Here is a 21,528-nt window from a genome sequence, read left to right as displayed (position 1 = left end):
TGTAATGGTAATTCATTGGATCTGTTCACCTCCAGCAGGTTGTCATCCCACAGTTTCAGTCACAGCAGTTGTTGCAGTCAGGCAGAATGTCCCCAGCCCTGCACTGAGTCTGGGGCAGTAAAAGGTGATTCAATATAAGCATAAGGAACAGGCAAGCACAGAGCAATCATTTCTCCACTTGTACCCTTAGACCTTTTGATAGTCAGGGAAATGGAGGCTTCCCAGTGGTGTCAGGGCAATGCCACGTCCAAGCTTTTGGCTTTCACAATATCCCACACCAACAAGTTCACCAGCTGTTTCCTGCACTTCTGGAGTTTCTGTTGTGTGCCTGGGTTATTTGGCAACTCCGCTGAGGGTTTTCCTGGATATCTATCAAAACACGAGCCCGAGCAGTGGCGTGGCTGCTGGTTGTGCTCAGTGTGGTGGGCCTGGTGTTCCCAGCCTGTCCCAGCTCCTCCCTCCCAGCTGGCAGGGCAGTTTGGGAGCGGGGCTGCGGCAGAAGGCGAGGGATGACACATCACTTGGCAATGGTGGAAAAACCAACGGGAAACCTGCAGATGTGTGGCTGGTGACACAGCATCCAACCCAACCATCCTCACACCTCGGAGATGATCCCGGCATTGTGCTGCCTTTTAATCAGTACAAGGTGGATGCCCGTGTTTAATCTACATTTCATTGCCTGTAACAGCAAAATCAGCCTTCTGTTGCTGGCAGCCTTTTCTTTTTTCCTTTTTTTTTCCACAAAAGAAGGGTATGATGGCATAAACATACCTTTAGAGACATAAATTATCTAAAATGCCAGTCCTAATTGCGTTACAACCTTGTGAAAAATTCTTCAATTGTTTTAGAGCCAATTACCTTGAGGAAAGTATTTTGATTTTCCTTCCATGCGAGATAGCAGTTGAAAATAATAAGCAGAGCCCTCCCAATGTGACCAGCTGCTGGGCAATTCATCAGCAAGAGCTCTGAAACCTCGAGCAGTTTCTAGCTATGAACTGAAGAGGCTCTGTGCTGTGGTATTCACAGCAATTTCAACGTGGGGTTGCAGCCCAGCAAAATGAGTTTCGATGCCTTTGACAAAATCACTCGCATCCAGAGGAGGAGGCACAACCCTCCTTGCCAGGGGGGTGGACACTTGTTTTCCCTGGGCTGGGTTGGACAGTGAGGCTGGAGATGGCAAAGTCCTGGTTGTTTACAGACCTGCTGGTGTTGAGGAGCCTCTGGTGGTTCCATCCCTGGGAGCAGAGATGCTCTCCCAGAGCAGGGCACAGGAACACATCCTGCTGCACCTCTGGCCCTGGTGCCATCACACTGGATGGTGATGCAAGTGAGAGCTCAGTTGGCACTTATTCACACCCAGTGGACTCCCAGTGAAAAGAGGCATATTTTTCATTTAATCCTTCAATGCTTTGAGGTTGTTTTCGTTTGCATAACTTGAAGATTTCGGACAGCTTTATATTTTTTTTTCCCCACCCTGAGAAAAGGCTTATCTTTGCTGACACTGATACTGGATTTAAAACACTAACAACTGCAAAATGTGTTTTCATTAGGGCTAAGAAAAATAAATTCCAGGCAAGAACTGAATCTGAAGTTCCCCAAAGTTTGAAAAACACTGACAGGCAGCGAGTCGGACCAGCATCGCTTTTATTTGGGGCTTCTCTTGGTGCTGAGCCACAGGGACTGGGGTTTTGCTGGCAGGAGGGAAGTTTGCTGCAGGAATTGGAGGTGGTGCTCCACGGCTGCTCAGCACATGTCCCCCAGAGCCCGGAGGCACCGAGTCCTGGTCCTGTCCTGGGCAGCACAGGGGGGACCTTCAGCAGTGACACTTTCCCTTCCCCCCAAGCCCACCCTCCACACCCCTCCCTGCCTTCCCAACCTCCCCCACTGCCTGTCTGTGCCCGAGGAGCCACCACCTGGGCTTCTCTGAGTCAGGGCTGCTCTTGTTCTTAATTGCTCTTCCAGTGCTTTACCTTGAGGTCTGTAAATGCCTGGGACAATGGGCCTTCTGTCAGGGCCCCTGGGAGGGCAAGTCACAGGCTGATCAGCAGCCTGCAAGATCAGCAGCACAGCTCTTACCAGCCTGTCATCAATATCGCTGAAAATAAATTTAATATTTTGCATTAGGCTAAACAAGAAGTGAGTTGTAGCTCTGCTCTCCCATCAAAGATGGGCAGGAACACGTTGCTTTCTAGTCTCCAATACACACTCCCTTAACACCTTCCTGCAAGGCTTGGTTTATTTTAGGCTCCAAAGTCTGCCTGTCCTTAGCAAGGATTTTATATCTACTGCAAAGGAACGGTAGAAAACAGCACTACTGCAAAGAAAAAACACGACTGAGGAAGAGGGAATGTTCCATAATGGACCTCCTGTGCCTTGGACTGCAAACAGTAAAACCATAAGGATGGCAGGAGAAGGGAAGAGAGTAAGATGTAGCAGTTGGTTTCATCTTTTTTTGTTACTGCATTTTTTCGTAGTTCCCCCAGGCAAATTTACGGGTGGGTTGCGTTCCACATTCCTAATATCTTGATTATGTTTTTATTCCTATTTTGTCTCCTCTTCCTTTCTTGTCTCCGTGCCTAGGAGCTAAATCTACCTCTGATCATCAAAGAGTCTGGGCACTGCTGATGTCTTTTTCTTCTCTAGCCAGTTTCTGTCTGTGGAAGCACATCTGTGACCCACATTTTGCTTTCAAAATCAGCAAAATAGAGGTTTCCAGCTGGTTTCCCTAATCTCCTACTTTTGTTCAGATTTTAAAATCGTCTTGTGTTTCCTAGCCTCGAGTTCCTAACTACCCTGGTCAGTGGAGTGCAGCACACAGGGCAAGTCTGATCCTCACCACCCAGGATGGGGACCTGCTCTGAGCAGCCTCCAAACTTCAGGGGGGAAATGGAGCAGACGGAGCATCCGCACGAGCTCCGGTTTCCCATGTGCGTCCCCAAACAGGCACAGGCCCTGCAAGATGTGTAGGCAGAGACAGTTTGCAAGTACACAGACACAAAAAAGCCAGAACCCATCTCGAGTTATTCTCCTCCTGCTTCCAAGCACTTTGAAAGATCATTTGATAATGCCAGGGCTGTGAAACTACCGTGAAAATGTAAAATATTTTAGGCCTGCGTTCAACCCATCCATCTTCACACATATCAGAGGTGTCAGGGCTAGGAAGCTTGTTGCCTTTGGCTCCCTCAGTCAGGAGCAAAGGGAGGGAGAGATGCCTCCAGAGAGGGATACAGACCTCACTGCTCAGTGGAGAAAGAGAGATGCAATTGTGTCTGCTGCTCTACCACAGCTGCCCACAGCCCTGACATCTCAAGTCTGTGCCAAATACCAAGCCCAGGCTGGACAGCATTTTGCTTACTCCATCTTCAAGAACTGCTCTGGCAGAGCCTTATACAAAAGCAGCACCAAACTCAGAATAAAATACTGCAGTGCCTTCCTTCTCACCCCATCTTGTGTGGGACTGTTCCCTGATCTATTTTCCTTGCAAAAGAATTGTCTTTGCACGATGCTATCACCTTCCCTACTGATACTTACTGCATCCCACGTGCCCACACACACTTTGCATCAGAAAAGCCGTTAAGAAAGTAGAGCCAGATGTTGTTGTGATGTGGTGAACAGCTTCCAGATTGAGCCCTGACAAGGCAGCATTGAGAAAGGCTGCCCAGAGAGGCTGTAAAATCTCTGTCCTTGGAAATGCTCAACACTGAGCCACCTGAACTAACTTTCAAACTGAATTTAACTTTTAAAGTTGGCCCTGCTTTGAGCAGGGGGATGGGCCAGATGAACTCCAGAGGTCCAACCCACGCTGGCACGTCTGGGTTTGGTTTTTCCCCATCCCTCTTTCTCTGATAACACTGTGTTTAAAAGAGAGAAAAGGTCTTGGGGCTTTGCTGCAGCCTCCTGTTTCTAGTCGTGCAGGACCCTGCAGCTCCGTGACAACGTCCACATCCCACAGGTCCCATGGCCTAAATGTTTGCCTTGCTGGTGAAGCCAGCAAGGTAAATGTTTAGACCGTTGGACTTGTGGGACGTGGACATTATGCACGACTGTCAGGACATGATCCATTTTAATGAGCTGCAATTGTTGCTGGCATGCTCAGACCGAAGGAAGAAAAATTATAGGTCAAGGTTTTGCATTAATATTCCCGTCAGGTGCACAGATTCCATTTTCTCATCACAGCTTTTGCATTAGAATATGGTTTTCTGCACACCCGTCTTACTCGTGCCTGTCACTTGTGCTCCCTTGCATTTAATTGGAGGCAGTAGCAGCATAAATGGAACAATCCAATTAATTGGGATGACTTGCGTTGCGCTGTTTATTGAACAACCCACCTTTGTGTCTTGGAGCCCAATAAAGCAGAAAGGGAAAATACATCACAAGTGTAGAGGTAGGTACATTTGTCTGAATTTATGGTTTAATTTACCCCAGTAAGTAAATATGCCCACCAGCTCTGAATAATTAAGTTCCCCCTACAATAAGCAAACAAAACAGTCCATAAAGGCCAGAGCTGGTTGACTGGAATCACCAGCCTGGCTCCATTCCCACAAATGAGATGCAAAGGGATTTCCAGGGAGGAGCAGCTCTGCAGTGCCTGCTGGGGTTGGGTCTGGAGTGGGGCTGGTTCTGGTGGGGGGACATGGGCAGTGTGAGCTTCAGCTTGTTATGGTCCAGCAGGGCTTGGGCTTGGCAGAGGTCTCAGATTTCGTTATTATCCTTATAAATTAAGGAATTGCTATTGTTATATGGCTTCACCTAGGGCTGAGCGTGAGGTGGAGGAAGGGCACAACAGGAAAGACATTGTCTTTTAAATCAGCTGGATGTTTTCTAGCATTTCACCCCCGGTCTTCACCCACCTGGAACACCCAGTTTCACCAAAATCGGGTGCAATCTCTCCAGAGGTTGCTTCTTTTAGCCCAAAGCAGGGTGGATGGAGACCATGCCACAGTATCCTGAAGGTGGGTGCTAAGCAATGCTCACCTTCCCATCCCACCAGGAGAGCATGAGGATTGAACTTCCGTGGCAGAAAACTCACCCCAGGCAGAGGTGTGCAGGACCCTGCATAAACCAGCTCCATCACAGGTGTTGGCACTGGTCACAGTGCCCACCCCACTGGGCCCCTCTCAGACCCCACTGGCCCCTCTCAGACCCCACTGGCCCCTCTCAGACCCCGGGGCAGAGCAGAGCTCCCCCAGACCTGCTCTCTCCTGGGTTCAGCCTCTCCACGGAGCAGAGGCTGCACAGATTAGTCCCAGGGCCAGGCTCTTCATTTTACCCTTCCCAAGCCACACATGCAAGTCATCAGGGAAAGGGGGAACAGTCTCAAAAGACATTTCCTGCCTGAAGTTCATGCAACCTCTAATGAAGATGAAGGAGAAGGGAAATCAGGACCTTCTATCCCATGTGAGCACCTGGGTTCTGAAGGACTGTATCCCCTCTTGGTCCATGGGAGAGCATCTGGGATGCCATCAGCCCCCACTGGAACACCAGGAAAGCATTCACCAGCTGAACCAGAGCTCCAATGCTTTGCTCACTGCCTTTCCATGGGAAATTCCAAAGTCAGCACCAGCTCTGCTGAAAACTCAGCACTGCTTTGGATATGGATCTTGCAGGCAAAAACTGGTGGTACAGTGTTGTCACTTCCCCTCTTGTAATCCTTCTTTACACCCCAAAATTTCTCTTAAATCTGTCTGAAGAGACCCAGGAGGTACAGACTGCACTGCCAGGAGGAGCAGATAAGCTACACGGATAGTTCATTCCTTGGAGACAAAGATGTAGCAGCACCTGCCACCTCCCCGACAGTTTTCATTGCTGTGTTGCATCGTAACAGTGTTGTCTTTGGCCTGGGGATTAGCAAAATCTTGACATCTTGACTAAATAAATTGCTGTTTAATGACCCACGATACCAATCAGGGCTGTCCCCATTACGGCAAAGCTCCCACACGAAGGGGAGGGAGCCGGGGCAGCTCGCTCTGCCTGGAGGAGGGAGCACTGCAAGAATTTGGGAACAATCTCTTCTCTTTTCACATTTTGCCAAGCGCTGAGGAGCAGCCAGCACCACCTATAAACACAGCACAGGGCATCCTCCCCCCGGGAAACCTGCTGAACCGTAGTCCTGAACCCCGGATAATCTGTTCTCGTCTCCGGCTGACAGACCCAACAGGAATTTCTTCCTGCCTGGCGAGGGGCTGTGGGTGACAGATTCGGCACAGAAAGATTGGACTTTTTTTTGGCTGAGTATTTGTGTATTTTTAGGCTGAAATGTCCTTACGAAACCAGCTGGAGCTGGCAGGCTGCCACCGAGGGTTGGGGTTGGGGTTTTTTTTCGTTCGGTTCGGTTTGTTTTTTCGCTGCTGCCCCTAGTGCTGGCTGCAGCCCCCTCTCCCCCCGGCTCTGCCCTTCCGCGGGCAGCACTCACACCCTGCCCTCTCCCACCTTTCACCCCATCCCTCCCACGCGGGGCCACGGCAGTGCTGGGATGCAGCTTCGCAGCCAGGGAGTCCAGGCTCTCCTGGGAACCCGCAGCCCCCGCTCCTCCTCTCCTGCAGAGCCGCGGAATCCAAGCTTCCTTCTCCCTTCCTGCACCCCGCGTCTGTCGTAGCCCGCACCCCCAGCTCTGCCCTGCCGGGCAAACAGCCCCACTCATACGGGGCGAGGGCAGGTGTCCCCTGAGAGCTGCACAGAGAGGCTCTCGGGGCATCCTAAGAGGTTCCCTAGGGAATGGGGTGGCTCTAGCAAGGCACACGTCCCCCTGTGCGGGTGATTCCTACTCTGTGCCAGCACCCAGCTCATCTCTCGCCGGAGTCTGTGAGCCCTGTGGGTCCTGCCCCCCTGCCCTCACCCTCCCGATGCTGCAGTGTGTCTGCAGGCAGAGCTACCCGGGGACCACCGTGCCGGCGCTCTTCACGGAGCTGGAGGCAGGTCTGGCACCGTCCGCGGCGCCGGGAGGCGAGCGCGGCGCTGGCGTGTGGCTTCCCGGCTATTTGTTATCTGTTTGAAATCCTTAAATGGCAAAGAACGGCAGGAACGCAGGGATTTCTTTGTAGCCAGGCTCGGGGTGGGGCGAGCTGTCCTCCGCTCGGCTCTGCAGGCAGCAGAGTGTGACGGTGTGACAGAGATGCTGCGCGGTCCCCCCACCGCCATCCCCGGGTCCTACCCCGCAAATCATTCCGGTTCGGGAGGAAAAGTTGCAAAGGGACTCAGCTGCAGCCTGTGGAGCACCCAGCAGCTCACTGGGAGCTCTGGGGCAGAGCTGCCTGCACCGGCCACGGGATGAACAGCCCAGGAGGAACCATTCCAGCCCAGGACAAGCCCGGCCCAGCAGGACTGATCAGCCCCGTGTGCTTATCAGTTATCTCCCTTTCCCCCTCCTTCATGGCCACAGCCTTTCCCTGCCCCAGGTTTCTCAGCTCCCCTCCCCTGACTGCAGGAGGGGCAGTTCCTGCACGGCTCAGCCTGGCCCTGGTCCTGCCCCTGCTCGGGATGTGCTGTGCCAGAGCAGGGCAGTTTGTCAGGCCCAAAGAGATGTGCAGTTGCTGCCATTCATTGCCCCCACCCTCTCTTGGGGGCCAGACAATACACAAACACACACCCTTCCTGCTGGAAGAGTGCAGCATCCCCATGCTCAGGTTAGGAGTTTTATCCAAAATCCAAATTCAGGGCTAGGAGTTAAATCTAAAACCAATCACAAGCTTAGCTAAAACTCCTCATTTTTCAATATATATTAAGACAACCATTGGAAAATTGCTTTTATCTGCTGCTTCCTAAACCCTTTGACTTGTGCTTTAAAGCCTTTTGTCTGTGAACAGGACAGGCGGAAAGTCCTTTTTTATTTCCTTAAGCAAATAGTCCATCTAATATCCAGCCTTGAGGGGCTGAGGCTTTAAGAGAGAACAAAAATGAAGGGGAGGAAAAAAAAAAGGATATAGTGAACATTGTGACATGCTGTGCAATCACAGGCAGTGATGGTTTGAGGCACCAGATCTGTGCCCATGAAGGGAGGGTGGCACAGCCCCTGGGAGGAGGGCAGAGCTCCCAGGCCCCCCCAGAGCCCCTGGTGCTGTGGGTCAGCAGGCTGGAGCTCCTTGTCTTGGTTCCCTGGTGGGGACAGTGAGCACAGGGAGCACAGGGAGCACAGGGAGCACAGTGAGCACAGGGAGCACACTCCTGTTGGTGAGGTTCTGAGGCCACGCTGGCAGCAGCAGCAGAGGCAGGAGCCAGGGGAGCCCCACTGATGCAGAGTCCCAGCACCTCTCCAAGACAGTCCTGCCCGCTGGGATTCACCTGGTGGAGCCCAGGGCACCGACTGTTTCACAGACTAATTGGTGCAATGGCTCTCATTAGCCCCGGAGCAAACACCACTTTGTGTCTTGCTTACCCAGGCCAAGCCCTGAGCCAACGTTCAACCCCCAGCCATCGACTCCCTACTGCATTTTAGGTGGGAAAAGGGGAAATATGGGGTTCTTTCTCCAGGGTTCAGCAGCCTGGGCACGTGTTGGGGCACGGGTGTACATGGAGCATCTTGGAGGAAACCTGGCACCAGGGACATCTGGGCACAGACAGTGTGGGTGGGAAGGGCTGTGCTTTTCCTTGGGGTTCCAGGGCAGCCCCGTGGAGAGCAGCAGGCACAGCCATTCCCAGCATCATTCCTGCAGCTCCCCAAAGTCTGGGGGGAGCATGCACTGCCCGGCTGTGGCACACTCCAGGGCTGGGCCAGTGCCAGGGATGCCCTTCCTGCCTCCTCCCTCTCTTGGAAACCTGACAGGGGGTTTGCTGGTGCCTGTGCTTCCCCTGAGCACACACAGATGAGACAACCATTGATCTGGGCAGGGGAGCCAAAGGCAGATGAAGGTGGTGCTGCCCTGTTCCTGCTCATGTGCTGCTCCCTGCTCAAGCTGGGCACGGGTCCAGTCACACAGGGAGCCTGACACACTGTGGGCAGGTCTTTTACCTTCTCCTATTATTAGCATTTTTTCTTTTTCTTTTTGCCCCAAGACACTAGTTGGGACTGCCTAGTGCTGGGTCCATATCAGTCCATTCATCCACCCCTTTTACACTATTACAGTGAAAATAACACTGAGGCTGTCAGTGAACTGACACTGTCTATGAACTGTGATTTCATCTTCCCCAGATATGTTCCTTGCTTTCAGACCACTGGCACAACACACAGATCCAAACCCACAACCCCCTCAGAAAACCCTGTAACTCCCCCCCTTGCCCCAGCTCAGGCTCTGGGGGTGATTCTCCAGGGGCTGTCAGGGGTGGGCACACACTCCCTCTGCCCTGTGGGCACAGGCTCTGGGCAGGGCTGCTTGCTCTGGGCATGACAGCAGAGCTCAAAGCAGGAGGAGGCTGGAGAACAGGTCCTTGTGCCAAAATCCTCGTGCTTACACCTTCCCCACCTCCAGTACATTTAATGAATTAAATGTTTGGAGAAGGGACCTCCTCAAAGGTCCCTGGGGACTCCGGGACTCTTCTGGGGATGAATTTATTGGGAAGAAAAGAGGAGAAATTGTTCTGAGCCTAGATTTTAGGGAGCACCTTCTCCATGCTGCGAGAAGGAGAGGGAAGAGAGACAGGGGAGAGGGAAACCAGGCACAAACTGCACCATGGGCCACGCCCAGGGAGTGTCTGCTCTGGTTTTGGTGGTTAGTCCAAGCCTTGCTGGGGATTTACAATGCACTTCACCTTGTTGTAGTGCCTTCCTTCCTGGGCTAGGTTGCCACCCCAGTGCCAGGCAGCAGCTTTGCTGGGAGCACCAGCATTGAAAGGAAACTTAGTGCTCTAAAATTGCAAGCCAGGCCGTGAAACACCATGTGAGCAGTCACTGTAGCTCTGAGCCACTTTTAATGGCATAAATTGGAATTTCCCAATCCCTCAGCACTGCTCTTGGTACATAAGGTTTGGTGATAGCATAAAAACCATTTCCAAATCCTCCTTCAGGAAAATACCAGCCAGCACATCCCACCGAGCAGCATTAATGTCAGTTTAAACATTTTCAGTTAAACAGCTCCACGGTCTTGCAGTCCCAAATATGAGAAATACTGTGCCAGGGAGTGTGTGAGCAGTGAGGCCAAATCTGCAATGGGCAGGAACAGGAGAAGGAAAGGGAAGGAGGAGACTGATGCTAGCTACAGATGCAGAGAGCTGGGAACCAGTAACAGAGTCCAGGCAAAAACCTTTGCTCAAAGGAAGCATCAACTTTGCATGAAGAAATCCCCAGAGGACCTTGTCACTGAACAAAAATGCGTGAACGAAGAAATGACACAAATACAGGAGTTACCAAAAAAAAGTCAGGAGAAAAGGCTGCCCAGGAGCTCAACTGGCTGCACCCTGCCCAGGGGACCACGCCTGGGGGTGGAAGAGCCTCCTCCCCACAGGTGATGAAGAGCTGCCTGTCCTGATCCACTGTCTCCATCCAGTACCTGCACACGGGACCGGCAGTGCAGCTCCCGGGGGGGACTGAGGGGAGCACCCAGCACTGGACACTCCTGTGTCTGAGCAGCCTCTCCCCCCCCGGGGCTGCTCCCTGGGCAGGGCTGGATGGGTTTCCCATTTCCCTGTGCTTCCCAGCACCAGTGGAGCTGCCTCTGAAGGGGAGCAGGCAGGCAGGGCAGCGTGGTTTAGCCCTGCTGTGTTCATTCAAACATCTGCAATCACCGGGGGAGGCTTAAGAACATCTGCTTAAAATAGTTGGTAGTAAACAGAAAATGTGCTAAATGCAGAGGTCACCCACATGACCTGTTCATCTTGCCAGGGGTTTCTCTGACTGCAGTGCAGGCACCCTGAGTGTCTGAAGGAGCTGCCCAAGTCTCTGCTCTGCCATTCCTGTCTGCTCATCCCACATTTTTCTTCCCTTGCCCCAGAACAGAAGTACCATTGGAGATCTGTGGGCTGTGCTTTGACCCTGCTGACTCTGGTTGGTGTGTTGCTACTTTGCACCAGCTGGACAGGAAATCTGGGTGCAGGATTAGCACCAGGATCCTCTCTGAAGTCCCAGCAAAGAGCATCACAGAGTGGGACTCCCCAGCTTGCCAGGGCATCCCATGGTGACAGCGGGGAGCAAGCAGCTCTGCTCCATGGGAGGGGAGAGCTCCTCTGAATACACAACTCACATCAACAGGGGAGACCTGAAGGAAAATTGAGCATTATCCAGTTTCTCTCTTTACACATGCTGCCTTGCATCCCCTGCCACGTGTTCCCATAACAGCAGAGCCACATTACACACCTCTGTGGGCTCGGCCACAGCTGCTCCCCTTGTACCACAGTGTGCACGTCCTGCTGGCTCCCTGCCCCTGCCTGCCAGGCCTGGGCACATGGGAGGTGATCCCAGGGAGCACTGGCTGCCTGCTCCCTGGCCCCTTTCTCTACAGTGCTTCTCCTCCTTCTTTTCCCTCACTTGTGCCTTAAACCTCCTCAGCCCCATCCCCAGCCCTCGGGACAGGTGGGTTGTGCAGTGACAGTGTGAAGACCCCACATGAACAACATTTATGGGATGCAAAGGCAACAGTGCAGGTATGACCCAGACCCGTCCTGCAGCCCTCCCTGTATGGACCTAAGTGGGCAATCCTGGATTCGGGGGTTATTTCTATTTTCACTTTGCAGTGGGAGCCAAAAAACCGCTTTATTTTGAGAAGCTTCAGGCATTGATTGGATACGGCTGATCCTTCCATCAGCTGGTGCAGTGCCACCAGATGAATAAATCTTGCATGCATCTGTAATTACTGCTTAGCTTGTGTTTAAATGCAGTGTCATTGATCTGCAGAACTCATCAAAATCCGTACGGGAATGCATGAAATTATATTGGATGAAGCAGAAAAGTACATGACAACATCCATTTTCAGCCTTGTTTGTTCGTCAGAAAAAGAAGAAAGCATTTATTTATCTCTATTCAAACTCTTGGGTTAAATTGTGATTTAATCATCAACTGTAACACCATTTTGTGGGCTGCTCTTTATGTAGGGAATATATTTCTTTCTTATAATAGGCCTTAATATAATACCTTAAATTTCTACCAGCCTTTCACTATCTGCCCCTACATGGGCAAAATCCCTATGAAAAGCGTGGAAGAATATTGCTTAAGGGTTGTAAAACTCAATTATGGAAAGGTCTTGTGGTCAAAGCTACTGACTGCAGTGTAGGGAACCCAGAGTGACTTCCAAGTGCCACCACAGACTTCCCATCGTGTCCTCAGGCAAGTCATCTATCCCCTCAGTGCTTTTATTCCTCCCAAAGCAAGTGTGATGAATAGTATTTCCCTGCTCCAGGGGGGAGGCTGGGAGGACACATCAATCCTGGGGTGCTCCAGCAGCAGGAGCAAGGACAAAGCTGGTGCTCAGCAGCATCTGCTCGAGGTGCTCTCCTCCCCTCCTGCAGGCAAGGGGGAGCTCACCAGAAGCATTTATTGGCAATAAAGCCCACGTTGTCTGGAAGAACTCCTGATGTTTTCCAGACCTCAGGCTGCTCTGGCCCAGCTCCATCCTCCCACTGGAGGGGGAGTGCTCCTGGGTCAATCCTGACTTCTCCCACAAGCAGGAAGGAGCCCTGGTGCTCCCAGTGGGTTCTCTGCAGCACCTTGGGCTGCAGTGACCCAGTGTGGTCACTGCCAGGTCCACAGGCAGACAGCAGAGGCTGCTGCTGGCAGGGACATGTCCCCAGGGCACAGGGGGCACAATCTCAAGGGCAGAGACAGCTGCCCCCAGCCCTGGTGGAGGGACATGCCTCGGAGCTGGTATCCTCAGCTCATGTCCCACAGACCCACCCCAGCTTTGAGGCTGGGCTGTCCCACAAGGAGTATCCCAAAGGGGTTTTGTCATGCACGTGTCCCTGATGCATCTTCAGCTGAACACAGGGATCAACCCACTCCTGCAGGGACCTGGCAGCGACCTGAGCCACTGTCTGGAGGGCTAATCCCAGGGGTGGGTGTGTGGTGACAGCAGACCAGGATTACAGACCTCTGAGGTTGCTTGTGCCAGTAAAAGAGGGGGAAAGGAGAAGTGGGGGGTCAGCAGGAGCGTCTCGTCAGCACAGCCTGGCCCAGGTGACAGGTTTCCCTGGTGGGAACGATGGAGCTATTTTGATATATGACAAACAAATCTTCTCCCAACAATGATTCAGCTGAACATTTCCTCAAGGGATGAGAAACTCCGTGAATTTTCCCTTATGTGTCTCTGCTTCTGGATCCGGCCTGGACTGAAATCAAAGTGCTGCCACACCACAAGCAGGGCTGTTCTCAGAGGAGCCTCAGCCTGACAGCTGCTGAGAAGGACCAGAAAGTCCATTTGCATAGCACAGGTTTCACATGCCCAGGAGATCCACCTATGTCTGGGATAACCAAGATATTTTTAGCGTGCAGCCAGGGGTAAAATTTCCAGGTTTTGCTTTTGCATCCTGTGGGTCACATCTGTCCGTGGCAGAGCACCAGCTAACTTTGGTACCCATGGTTTGTGGCAGGGATGCTTAGGTGGGGTTTGAAGGCAGAAATCCCCATAGCTTGCTAATAGATCAGGAAGGTGGACAGATGAGAAGATCCAGAGATATGATTCCCACTCCATCGCTAGCCACACGTCTCCCTCAGCAGGGTGAGTGGATAAATGAGGCCCTTGGATGAAGCCAGCTCCTGACAGACCCACCCCACACTTCATAATTGCACCATGGTCCAGCCATGGACATCCTCCAGCTGCTTGATACAAGGGCACAGGTGTCATTAACTGGGGCTTTCCTTCACAGCATTAGAGCTGAACCCCTCCTCGGTGCTATCCCTGCTGCAGGCAGACACCTACCACTACCAAACTGCAGATAGAGCTAATTTTTTCCTTCCAGCTTAGGAAAGGAGATGTTGGTGTTAATGCTGCTTCCCCAACCGCCACAAGTGTGTAAATACACATCCCAGGCCTTTGTGCACACCCTGATGAATATCTCTGGCCAGCAGCTGATCAGAAGGTTGAAGTCTGCGGGACTGGTTTCATCTGTGGCCCCAGCTGTCTGCTTTCCAGGACTGAAGTCATTCTGAACAATTAGCTCGTTTGGCCTCGGGGCCAAATTTGCTGGGCTGCCCTGTGATGTGAGGAGCACTGGGGTGAGGAGCACTGGGGGATGTGAGGAGCTCTGGGGTGAGGAGCACTGGGGGATGTGAGGAGCACTGGGGGATGTGAGGAGCACTGGGGGATGTGAGGAGCACTGGGGTGAGGAGCGCTGGGGCGAGTGATGCTCTGTATGTGCTCACTGGGGCTGTGGCCATGGCAAGCTGGGTGTGTTGATGTCTCTGCCCTGGTTGGGCTGAGCAGATGCCTGTGAATGCACCAGGAGCCCTGCTGCAGCATGGGGCCTGCATGCTCTGAGCAAGGGCTCCATCCCATAACAAGCCCTTCATTATCCCAAACTCCCCGGGGCTTATTTTTAGCCCCTCCTTTTCTTTCCTTCCTTTCTTCTTTTTTACAGTATAGAAAATCATCAGCTCCGCTGTCAGCAGGTTTATAACAGCAGTCCTGGAGCAAAGAAAAAAAAAGCTTCAAACCTACTGACTGTTGCATAAAGGTTTTGGCACGGATCCTGCTCACCTCCAGGGTTCTGAGTCCCACCACTCCTCATCCCTTGTCCAGCCCAGCTGCTGTCCTTCAGAGCTGGGCGTCACAAGGGAGCACAGACTTACGTAAAGCAGGAGCTGGGCTGGAGCTTTGAGCCTTCCCCTGCTTCAGCCCAGGTTCCACCAGTGCTGTGCAGAGGACACCTGAGTGCAGGGCCACCAGGAGGGACCTCGCACAGCCCGAGCCCTGGCGTCATCCCACCACACAGCACCACTGCAGGGGTGCAGCCAGACCCTGGGAAAGACTTTCCTTAGAAAACAAAGGGGAGGGGGCCCTCTGGTCAGCAGCTCTGTGCTGAACAGCAGCTTAAATCACAGGGGCTTTGTGCAAAACAGTGGCATTGCCCAGATGAGGACACTCTGTGAGGGATGTCACAGCATCCTGTGAACTGTGGTCACCAGATCTGCCGAGCAGCAGCTCCCAGGGTCTGGAGTTCCACTGTCTGCTTCTCCAAGTAACATCCTATTCAGTGACCATAAAACCTATGGTTACCTATAGAATAAGGCAGCTGTGGCTCCCTCCTTTCTCCACCCCAGACAGGATTCAGGAGATGAGGAAAACCCCGTCCTGTGCGGTGAAAGGCTCCAAAGTGCTTCCACGCAGGTAGCAGAGTAAAGATGCTTCACAGGGGATGTGCAGAGGTCTGCAGAGACGTCTACATGGAAATAAGTGGGGGATAGGAAAGAGAGAGGACAGCTGTTCCCATTCAAAAATTAACAAAATTTAACTCTGACATGGCAGTTTAAAAATCAGAAAAAGGCAGTTTTTTACAGACAGGGTAGCTGAGCTGGGAAATTCCTTGCTGCAGATGTGGCTGTTAAAAGTTTAAATTGCTGCAAAAAGTGCCTAGGCAAATTTCTGGAAGAAAAATCATTGAGGGGTAATAAATATAAAGATATAATGTTTCTCTTTGAAACTCTGTTATCCATATGAAGCACTGGAGGCTGGGAAAGCTGAGTACTGCATACTTGCCCTGTATTTGTACTCTTCTCTCAACATCTGTTCTTGGACACAAGCTAAGCTAGGTGAGTCATTGATCTCATCCAGACACATTCTTTTTCTCTTTTGTAAGGGCTTCAATATGTAAAAAAAAAACAACTTTATCATCCCCTCTTACATCCCATCCAGTTTTCAAACTTGACTGCAGACAAATGAGCCCACATCTGCTTTCCAAGGGCCCCTCCAAAACCCTTTCTGGGTGGGTTGTTAGTGCTGGATTTTCCTCCAAAGGCCCCCTCTCCCCCCACCAGAGCTCTCTGGTCACAAATTCAAACCATAACACAGTGGCCTTTTATTCCAGCAGTAAGGAGACCATCATACATTGCTGACCAAAGCACCACCCCTGAGCAAAGCCAGCCAGCAGCTCCCACCTGGAGACCCCTCATGCCCTGAAGTATCTTTGTTAAATGGTTGCTATTTAGTAACTCTGCTCATCCAAATGTGATGCTAAAAATTGTTCTGGATCCAGTCATGCCTTGGAAAATTGCAAGTCTAACTAGGACAGCTAAACTCCAACCCGCTTTTGTTCGTTCCTTCTGCCTATCATTAGTATTAATATCAACTTGTCAAGTTGATCTTGATGTACAAGTCCTGCACAGCCCTGCTTCAGTGCAGGGCAGAAAAAAAGGGCATCAAAAAGGAGCATCCCTTCTGTCACCTTCCTTTAACAACAGGGACCATCCTCCTCATTTCCCAAGGCAGAGTAATGGAAACCCATGGTATCCAGCAAGGTTCTTTCAGGAAAGAAACCCCAGTAATCCCTGAGCCTGGTGACCATCACTGTCAGCAGCCTGCAAGAAGCAGGCACAGAAGTGCCACTGGTTGGATTTGGTCAGGGGAGGGAGGCTGGGGAGTGTCCATGCTGGTGTCTCATCTGGTTGGGTGCGAGATGAGATTTCTTTCTCATTAGGAGCAGCGGCAGGACAGCAGAGCCTGCCATGTAATTCATGTGATTCCCATCAAGGCAGGACTGGCTGATCAGGGAATACAGCCAGAAGCACAAAACACGTTGCCCAAAGTCCAGGAGCAAGTTCCCAAGACCACCCTTCTCTGGGCTGGGCTGAGAAAACACCAGGCAATGCTCTTGCCCTCTCAGCTGAGTCACTTATCCCCTGTGGTCTTTTCCCTGCCTGCCAGAACCCACCTGGAAGCACCCAAGGAACAGGATGTGCCACCTTCCAGCTTCTGTCAGGGGGAGAGGAGGGCTCTGCACGTGTGTGTGCACATCACAGCCCCTGCCCTTGGGTGGGATCGATCCCCAAGGGACACGATGCCACTGCTTGGCAACATTCCAAGCCTTTCGTAACTGATGATTATTTAAGACCCCTGTGACATCACTGCTGTGTGTGCTGGATTCTGAGAATGGGCCATGCTTTATTTTCCCCCTTCCCCTAAAATATTACAGCAGATACGGCTGGAAAAACACCGTGGTGCCTCTGCCTCTGGGTGTTTGCCCAGCACCAGGAGCCCCAGGCAGCCAAACCAACCTGTATCACAGCTGCAGTGCACACACAGTTCCTTTCTCTGGTAGGAGATACTGGAAGAGTTTGCTAGGCTGGTGTAGAGGCACTACTGACACTCCCCAAACCCAGTGCTTATCCTCTGAATCCTTACTTCATGGTCACTAAATATTAAATGGTTTTCATGCTAAAAAACATTGATCTGTGTGTTCATTGGTGAAAGGAAGGAAGAAGGTAAGGTGGAAGCTGAGATCAGCTGCAGGTAGCCTTCCATTCACGAGTGAGGAAGGAATGTTCAAGTGGAGACATCTTTACACAAGCATCTAGATTTAGATGAGATGGATCCTGCCTGTGACAACCTTGATTAAAAACTCAGCATTTGCCAGGACACAGTGTTGGAGCTGCCCCTTGAGTGCCTCAGTCCAAAAAATAACTCGGCAGTGACTCAGCTGCGAGTGTTGACAAGTGGGGATCTGCTTCCTCAGTCAGACCCAGAGCAAGGCTGGGGTGTCCCATGCTGGGGTATCCCGTGCTGGGGTATCCTGTGCTGGGGTATCCCATGCACACACGGAGCAGACGTGGCCAGAGATCCAATCTGCCAGGATGCAGGAGCTGCTGGGAAGGGGACACTGCCTCCAGGCTTGCTGTCCTGAAATCCCACTCCTGCTCCCTGCAGACCTGCCCCAGACCCAGCCCCAGCTGTGGCTGCTGCTGCCCCGGGCACGAGCTCGGCATTGGCACAGCATGAGCAGCTCAGGTGTGCACAGGGACAGCTGGATGCTGCCTGCAAAAAGGCTGCCACAGTGTCAACCTTGGAGGCAAGAGAAGCCCAGCAGACGTTTACCCATCTTATTGCCATTAACCTCAGCAGATGTGAATGTGCATCTGTGTGAGCTTTGCCACAGGTATCCAGCTCTGACCACAGCCCTGCGGCCTCAGCTGCGCTCCTTCATCCAAGGAAGCAGCCAGTGGAGCCTTTGGCACGGGCAGCACAGTGCTGGGAGAAGTTCCTGTGGTAGCAGAGAGCCTGGGGAGGGGTCCCTGTGCATGCACTGCACGTAGGCTGCTGCCACCAGGCTGTTCCCATGGGACAACTTGGACAAAAGTCCTTTCTCCATGTGGTGTCTCTGGCACCAACAGTGCTGCTCCCACATGCTGGGGTAGCAAAGGAAGGTGCAATATGACTGTGTAGATATTCACTACCAGCTGGTCTGTACAGAGCTCCTGCATTTCCCAGCCTGCGTTCAATGAGCTCCTCTCCCTGTATTTGGGAATTGCCATTTCTTCTGCATTTTGCTTTTAGCAGCGTAATAAAGTTGGGCTTCACCTCCCTGAGCCTGATCAACTGAGTGACTCAGAAACCTGCAATCTGCTTCAAAACAAAGCATTTAAGATAAAAGGTATAAGCAGCAGTGGAGCTGCTCAGCTCAGGAGCAGAAATGCTAGGGGGTTACTCGTGTGCTCTGAAACCTTCCAACCTTCCTTCAGCTTTTTTTAACCCTTGCAGACCCTGGGCAAGGCAGGCTGCAAGTCAGAGCTGATGTGTCATTTCAGATCTGCTTCCAGTCCAGCGGGCAAGCCCCGGAGCTGGGAGGCAGGAGAGCTCTGATGCCAACACCGATGACGCGGGAGAGGGAGAGCCGAGCTCTCGCTCCGCGGCCTCCAAAGTGCTCCTCTTTCTGCTGGTTAAACAGATGCCAGCTTCTGAGGGGATTATGTGTCATCGAGCCTCTTGGCTGCGACAACTAATTACCTCCCACAACAGTTTGGCCCGGAGATTTGCGGTTCAAAGGGCAAACACCCGTGAGTGCTGCCATCCAGTGCCCTGTGCAGCAATTTGTCCCCATTTGGGTTTCCCTGTTCCCAAAGAGGTGGCACCCCCAAGACACCCTGTCCTCTCCTGGCTCAGGCTTACGCCAGCAAACCAGCAGGTCCTTCCAGGGAGCACCAGTGCTCCAGTGAAACCTCAGAGGTATCTCCAGCAGGAACCAGGGAGAACGAGCAGCAGCTCAAATCAGCTCAGCATCCAAACAGCAGCTGCCTGAGCTTCCCCTGCCTGCAGCTGGGTGTTGGTGTGGCAGCCATGCCATGACGTGCTCCTTCAGCTGAACTTCACAGGCTGCACACACCGGCAGGGCCCAGTTCAGCTGCAGCCAAATCCAGGGGAAACAATATCTGCTGCAGCTGGAGATGGGAGAAATTCCAGGGGAGAGCAGCCAGAGGAGTAAAAACAGCTCTGGAATGCAGCCTCAAAACCAGCACTGAAAATATTGTATAACTTCATCTAAATTGATGGCTGACCCTCATCAAGACTCCCAGGAACAGATGAAAAGCAGACCAAGGCAACTGAAAGAACTGAAGTCCTTGAGAAACACACAGAGAGTAGTGGAAAAGGCTGGAGATGAGGGAAGAGATGAAGAGGGAAGTTAAAAGAAAAGGCAGAGGGTGTGTTGAAAAGCAGGTATCCAGTTTTTAGCATCACCTTGAAGTGTTTCAGTGGTGAGGACAGAGGAGAACCTGTATCCCCAACAGCAGCACTGCAGGGCTGCCTCGGTCTGGGGGCCATGGGAAGAGATGCAGCTGCCCCTTAAATAACAGGAGGTGACACCAGTTGTGAATAGATGAGTGATCGTGGCTTCAGCTCACAGCAGAGGATCTGATTTCAAATGAAGCCCCATTCATCCATCCAGGGCTGATCATAAGGTTGTTAAAGGGAGCATCTGTCACAAAACCACAATGCCTTTAAATGCTTGGAAAAGGGCACAGCAAAAATAAGCCTGCTTAGCTTATATACTTTTCTCTGGGTGATATGGTTCTTAGAATTCCTTAGCAAAAATAAATTACAAATAGGATGGGCAGGGAAAATACGTGGAGTGAGCAGGGTGAGGTTTGTTTTTGACCTTAGCAGAGAGTTTGGTGTGTGTTTGTTGTTCCAGCCTAGCTGGGTAGGCGTGAAACACAGTGACAGGGAGTTTTCTTGGGTAGCAGAGTGCACAGCCCCAGCACATCAGGTTCTGCTCTGCAGCCCTGGCTCAGAGCACTCCCTCCAGGACACACATGGAAAGCCATTCCCTGGTTTTGAGTGCAGTAGGGAAAGCACCTCCAGCAGCAGGATGGGGCCAGGTTTGGGCCAAGCAGGATATGCTGTGGCAAGACACAGGGGAGGTGATTTGGTTTTTCATCAGGACTAAATCCGCACTCTGTGTTTAAAAAAAATCACCTTTAATCACATTTAGCTAAACTGAAAGAAAAAGCCAAGCTTAGACATCATGGTTGTCTTGAGTGAATGGTTCCAGCTCATCCTGTCTCACCAGTGTGCTCAGACACCATGAAGTCTTTTCCTTCCCTACAACTGCACAGCTCCTCTTACTGCTCTTTATTCTCTTCCTGCTGCATTGGGCAAAGCTGCCATCCTCTGGCTAACACCTCAATGGGTGACCTCAACCCTCCTGTCCTGCCCCTCTGCCTCTTTGGGTGACAGTGCAGGCATGGGGATCAAAGACCACTGCTCATGAACAGACCTGCTCTGTTATATCCACAGGACACTGAAAGCATCCCAGTTCATTGGATTGATGCTTCTGGGGGTAGAGGTGGCCATGTAGGCCCTGTAATGCACATTAAACACCCTTTAGGAGAAATTGGAGTGTCTGCTTGCAGCCTCAGTGGTGGTGAGAAGGACTTCACTGTGTGATGCAGCTCTGTGTTTATAATTCATATTAAATTGTAATCCAAATTCCTCTTTTCCTTATAAATTGTTTTGAAAAAATTGTCTTGCATGTGGATGGGAAAATGAATTGTGGTCATATGTGTGAGTCTGTTGGGTTCCTCTACAGAAATATTTCATGCCCAAAGACAGGACTTCCTACCCCAAGCTTCAGCCTGGGGGGGCATTGCCTGTGTTCATAGATTTTAAGCCTAGAGCAGAATAAAGTTACATGTTTTAAAACTGTCCAAGTGTTTTAGAAAGCTAAATCTCCCCTGTACCCCCACAAAGCCCCAATTTGTACTCCCAGATTATCACCCTCTAAGTGGGGCCCTGGATTCTGTCCAAGTGCTGCATCTCCCGCAGCCCCAGCCCTGAGCTGGGTTTCAGACTGAAGTGGTGACTCACTTGGGCAGCTTCACCTCCCTTCATCTGAGCTGCCTGAAAGCAAAGCATCCCACTGAGCCTGGCATCTCCCTCCCTTCCCAGCACAGGCAGAGCCAGCTCCCCCGGGGGACTCGACCTGTGTGTTCTGGGAGCAAGACCTGTGTGCTCCAACCTCTTATCTGAATAAACCCTTGCAGGAAAGGGGGTGTGTGTGCACAGAATCCAGCACAATGGACCAATTGGGACCTTTGTCCCTCAGGGAATAAAAATAGCAAGTAATATTAAAACTGTGTATTTTCACAGATTGCGATCGGGACTCACAACACACCACACTTAATTTCCTGCTTTCAGTTCACTATCAGATTTTATGTTTAGGTTAGTGGGGTTTGTTTTTCCCCAG

General features: G+C 51.7%; 1 protein-coding gene across 2 annotated transcripts in view; it reads left to right on the top strand.

Annotated features, from left to right (window-relative positions):
* Positions 1 to 21,528, top strand: part of GNAO1 (G protein subunit alpha o1) — a 138,031-nt gene that overhangs the window by 89,845 nt on the left and 26,658 nt on the right. The gene's annotated exons all lie outside the window — the stretch shown is intronic.

The sequence above is a fragment of the Neopelma chrysocephalum genome, unplaced genomic scaffold (genome assembly GCF_003984885.1).
Source record: "Neopelma chrysocephalum unplaced genomic scaffold, ASM398488v2 Primary Assembly neopelma1_125, whole genome shotgun sequence".
NCBI lineage: Eukaryota > Metazoa > Chordata > Aves > Passeriformes > Pipridae > Neopelma > Neopelma chrysocephalum.
The sequence above is the reverse complement of the archived record's forward strand: the minus strand, read 5'-3'. Positions and strand labels throughout refer to the sequence as shown.